Source organism: Leuciscus leuciscus, assembly GCF_965113295.1.
Source record: "Leuciscus leuciscus genome assembly, chromosome: 4".
Taxonomy (NCBI): domain Eukaryota; kingdom Metazoa; phylum Chordata; class Actinopteri; order Cypriniformes; family Leuciscidae; genus Leuciscus; species Leuciscus leuciscus.
The window spans coordinates 48,406,428-48,411,735 of NC_138728.1; the positions used below are offsets into that span (position 1 = coordinate 48,406,428).

General features: G+C 36.3%; 1 long non-coding RNA gene across 1 annotated transcript; it reads left to right on the forward strand.

Annotated features, from left to right (window-relative positions):
• The first annotated feature begins 2,149 nt into the window (after positions 1-2,149).
• LOC309497094 lies at positions 2,150-4,350 on the forward strand. The gene is made up of 3 exons (XR_014205376.1): positions 2,150-2,296; positions 3,022-3,056; positions 3,361-4,350. It is a non-coding gene; the product is annotated as an uncharacterized lncRNA (long non-coding RNA).
• Positions 4,351-5,308: the final 958 nt, after the last annotated feature.

Genomic DNA, 5,308 nt, shown 5'->3' on the forward strand with positions numbered 1-5,308 from the left:
TCATTCGTGTTTCTTGTGTAGCTGTCGTAGCTGAGAACTTGTGTATCACTTGTTCCTCGTCGTGTGGCCGTCATGGCAGAGTACTTGTAACAAGTATCTCATTTGTGTTTTTCGTTGTATAGCCGTCATGGCAAGAAGACTCATAATAAGGTTCCCCCTTAGTGTTTGCTGGGACCCACGGCAGAGGTGAGTCTCTTGGGGCTGGGGACTAATCGTCGGGGCGACGATTCATAATGTGGGGGTGGAATGTAGCAGGGTGAAGTGTATCTGTGTTGATTATTGGCCAGTGTCATGTGAAACCATTGAACCTATCAATAGTCTGGTGTCATGGTATAAAATGGGGAGGTTGTTTGTCACTTGGGATGCGTCGTCGACACCCGTACCGCCCCTTTACGGAGGCCGCCATTTATGAATGGAGAGTATGAAGTGCTGTCTCGGCTCTGTGCGGCCGTGCACAGTCTGCCCCGGGCTTTGAGGTTGGTAACCTACGTCTGTTTTGAGGATTTTCATCAATGGAATGTGTATTTACTATTTTGAGTCTGTGTAGTTCATTGACGAGCAACCGGCAGTATGTTGAGGCCAGCGAACACGCATAGTGCTGCGCTGAGAACGTTTCCGGTATGTATGAGAGCCATTCGCGTGGTTTGTCCCTTTTATTGTTTTATTAGTAATTTTTTCTGTTTCATGTTCGACAGATTTGAGTGACGAGAGCAAGGGTTTCACCTCTATATTGCGGGAAGAGATGCGCGTCTGTTGACGTAACGCACTGCTGTCTTGCCTGGGCTTAGTTTTGTCGTCTTTTCGTTGGAGCGAACTTGAACTTGCATAACAGCGAGCTGGGACGATTCCTCGCCGCAGTGTGCGAATTAACGTGCCCACATGGAAAGAATCTATATGAGGATATATGCGCATATATGAAACCTATATGCAGTTTATATGCACATATATGCTGCATATATACAGCATATATGCACATATATGATAATATATATGCTGCATATATGCGTATATATGCCACATATAGGCATAATTGAGGTGCATATATGTGCATATACAGGCCATATAGGTCTCCTGTATTGCTTCTTTATATATACATATAAGCCCTATATGTACATACAAGATATGTCTCCTATAGCTCATGGCAGGATGGTCATTTTGTAGCTCATATCTCACTTTGGAAACTGTCATACATGATGCCTAGCTCAGATAGGCACATCTATCAATTCGATCAAAAAGATAAAAAAAAAAAAAAAAAATTCTGTTCAGTTTTTTGTCTTATTTTTGTTCTTGTACTATTTGATTGTTCTTAAGTAAATAAATAATGTAAATTTCTACATTTTGGGGTTTTATTTATGTTGCCTACACTGTAAAAAAAAGTGTACTTTTAAAGGTAATGGTCTGTATTTTTTTTACAGAATTTTACCGTTTTGTCATTATAGTGAATGCCTGTTATTTTACAGATATTTGCTGTAATTTAAAGGTCCACTATTAAATTTACAGGTAATTGCTTGTATTTTGGTTTTACATCAATTTACGTTTTTTAAGGAACTTGTCTGTATTTTTACAAAGTAATATTTTACAGATTTTTTTCTGTGAAATTAGAAAACAAAGAAAAGAAGGTATAACTGCAGAAATCTGCATCTATTCAATATGTTGTCCTTACAGATTATTAAGCATGTGGGGGTTAAAGTGAGGTTTTTTTTAAGGTTAAATAATAGTATTTGTACATACAGCCTACCCTACATAGGCTACAGTAGACCTGTATTGAATTGTTTTTAGGCTATAGTCTTTTAATCTTGTCTTGCAAATAGATGCTCATTTTGATCATTATTTCATTGTCTTATTCTCCCATAATTTCATGTATATTTTATTAATATTTTTCTAAATCTCCGTTGCTGCACATTCAGGGCTTTGTGTGTGTGTGTGTGTGTGTGTGTGTGTGTGTGTGTGTGTGTGTGTGCGCGCGCGCGCACGCGATGACGCAGATTCAAATTCGCCGCCATTACGTTTCCGCTGTTTAGTCCCGCCCACAACGGTCAGCTGATCAGTCGACTTTGGATCTGTATCAAGTCAAGTGCAAGTGGGAGATTTGAATTCAGTCTACTCTCCTGAAGTGGATTGTGAGATTAACGGGGGTTCAATATGACACCTCATAATTCAAAGCAATCGTGTTCGTCGAGAGCAGCCGTGAGCAGGAGCCCTAGCTGTTGTCAGTTTGGATTCTTCGGAAATAGCACCCTTTTCAGTGAGCCTGGTTCGTCACAGCGGACATCATGCCAACCGATCACCGGCTGAGGTAAGAGTCTGCATGTGAACGATATTTATATTACATTTGTGTTAAGTTTACGTTACAGTTTTCAAGCTAACATTAGCATTTTAAATGATGTTCAGTTAACTGGCGAGAGCTGGAGGCAAAACACTGAAAATGTAGCATGCATCTTTACATTTTCCATCTGTTTTAAGAAAGATCAGTTGAACCCACACCTCAAAAAATACCTAAAACAAGCTTTCGTAGACTTGTTATACATAAAGTCCGTTTAATTGTGTATAAAATCTTTGTTAATACGCGATAGTATCTGTCAGTAAATCAATCTCTTAAATGGCGGGACATTTTTAAACACTGTCTGGAAGCTGAAAACTCTTCTCTTAAAAAATAGTAACCACGTTTTTGGCGGATTTTTATTACCATTTTTAATAACCACAGTTATACTACAAATAGGCCTAACGTTACCAAGGTTTTTTTTTTTTTGGTTAAACCATAGTTAATTTTCATAAGGGTTAATGTGGTTATCAAGACCGTTAAGAAAACGAATTCAGCAAATACTGTACTCGTTGTTGATACAGGAAAACACATGAGGCTAGAATATGAACACCACATGATAAATTCCATATTCTGGCTGCATGCTTGCCAACACGTCAGTTGAGGTTTTGCATTGTCCCAGTGGAACATATTCTGACATATGCAAATGTAATACTGAGTTGTAAAAAAAAAAATATATATATATATATTTGTGATTTCAGGTCAAGTGGAAAGCAGAATGATCATGGCAAACAAGGTATGGGAAGAAGTAATTTAAAATATTGTAATGGCCGAGTCTTCTGATTCCATATGATTGCACTAAAAGTGGCAGAAAATTTAATTTGTTTTATACTATATTTTCCCATGTGAATATTCATTTGATCCTTGTGAGGCCACTGGAGCTGCACAAGGTTTGGTTTTGCTTCAGTAAGACCACGATTGTGTTAGATTCCACCCATCTATTATTATTATTTTTTTTGTATTGTAACTAGGCTCTGTCATTTAGAAACATGGGTTTTCCTATCACTTATAATGACATATATCTCTACCTTTCATTCCAGCCAGAGGATCTGACGGTTGCTGCTCGCATCTCAGCCTACCTGATGGAAAATTCTTGCTGGATGAATGACCTTCACCTTCAATTCAACCTTGCCAAGACAAAACTGCTTATGGTTTCACTTTCAGCCAAACCATGCGATCCTGCTGATTTGCCTTATACAACACCAGAAAGATCCGGCCCTTCCTATCGGAGCCACACAACTCCTTGTCTAAGCTCTTGTTCTATCCAGACTGGACTATTGTAATGCTCTCCTGGCAGGCCTTCCAGCATCAGTCAAACCTCTGCAACTGATCCAGATGCTGCAGCAAGACCTAAACTCATGTGTCTCCAGAAGCTTGTGTTCTGCAAGTGAACGGCGCCTTGTGGTGCCATCATCCCAAAGAGACACAAAACCACTTTCACTGACCTTTACCTGGACTGTTCCCTGCTGGTGGGATGACCTGCCCAACTTAACACATTTTCAAGAAACTGCTAAAGATCCATCTTTTCATAAACACTTGACCCAATAATACTAAATCTTTGTTTTAATAATAAATAAATAAACTTGTATACTGTGCTACACTAACTGGGACTTGTCACTGCACTTGTTGCTTCTATTGTTCTCTTAATTTTTAAGTCACTTTGGATAAAATGTAATTGTAAATGTGTAAAATAAGTTATATTAGAGTATAAAGGCATACAGCAATTGCCTTTTAATGTAGATATTTTTACATGTTCTAAATTATATACTAAGATTGTATTTCCTATCATTCACATATCTTGATGTTCAGTGTTTGTTTAATGAGTAATACTGTAAATGTGCAGGTATTTTGTACTTATACGTTTAATTAATTTAACAGAAATTGACTGTACATTTGCTATTATTAAGTACTTAATTAGAGATTGGTCAAAGTTGTGAAATTGGAAATGCCTTAACTGTAAATATACAAACTTTGAATTTGAATTTATGTATTTAATGCATTTTTATACATAACTTCATAGTTATTATACACAGGAAAAACTATATATTAAAAGATAATTACTGTAGATAGCATTATTATAAAATAACTTTATAAAACCCTAAATTTACAGTTTAACTTGAAAGTTAAATGTTTTTTTTTAAATGTAATTTGACATCATTTATCCGTTTTTCCACGGTTTAATAAGCCATTATCAACAGTAATGTACTGTAATTTAATAAATTTTGACTGTAAAGTCAATTCTGTATTTTCACTGTTTTTGCCTGTAATTTTGTGAAATGGTTATTTGCTGTAATTTAACGGAATCCGTCTGGAAACTTTGCTGCCAGAGATTTACCGTTTGTATACGGGATTTTTTTTTTTTTACAGTGTAGGCCTAGTAGCTATGGATTTTAATAATTTGACTAATATATAGTAGGTAAACATATAGGTGCATATATAGGTGAACATATAGGTGCATATATATGTGAACATATAGGTGAGCATATATAGGTGAACATGTAGGTGCATATATGTGCATATATGTACATATAATATAGGAAAACGGCCAATTTTATATATGTCACATATATTAAAAACATATATCAAAACATATATTAAAACATATATGTTTATATAGGTTCTTTCCATGTGGGTGGAAGCGCGGCTGTTTCCTCGCTGACTTGTTCTGCTCTTTGAGTGTGTGTGCGGCCGACCGTGGCATGTTTGTTTTATTTTGATGTGTCTTTTGGTTTGTTTCGAATTTTAATTTAGATTTCTTTATTTTTGTCTTGTGCTCATTTTTGCGTATTTTGTATGTAATTTATTTTTCTTTGTTTAAGTTTAATTAGTTTATATGTTTTGTTTGTGTATTTTTATTTTTAATGTTTGTGAACTGACGGTGTCCTTTCTTTTTTTCTCGTAAACAACGTGACGAAGAAAGTGTATTGAGGAGGGGTTTATAGCTGCTGTTTAACGGGGTTTACATTGAGTGCTGTGTTTGAGTGACCT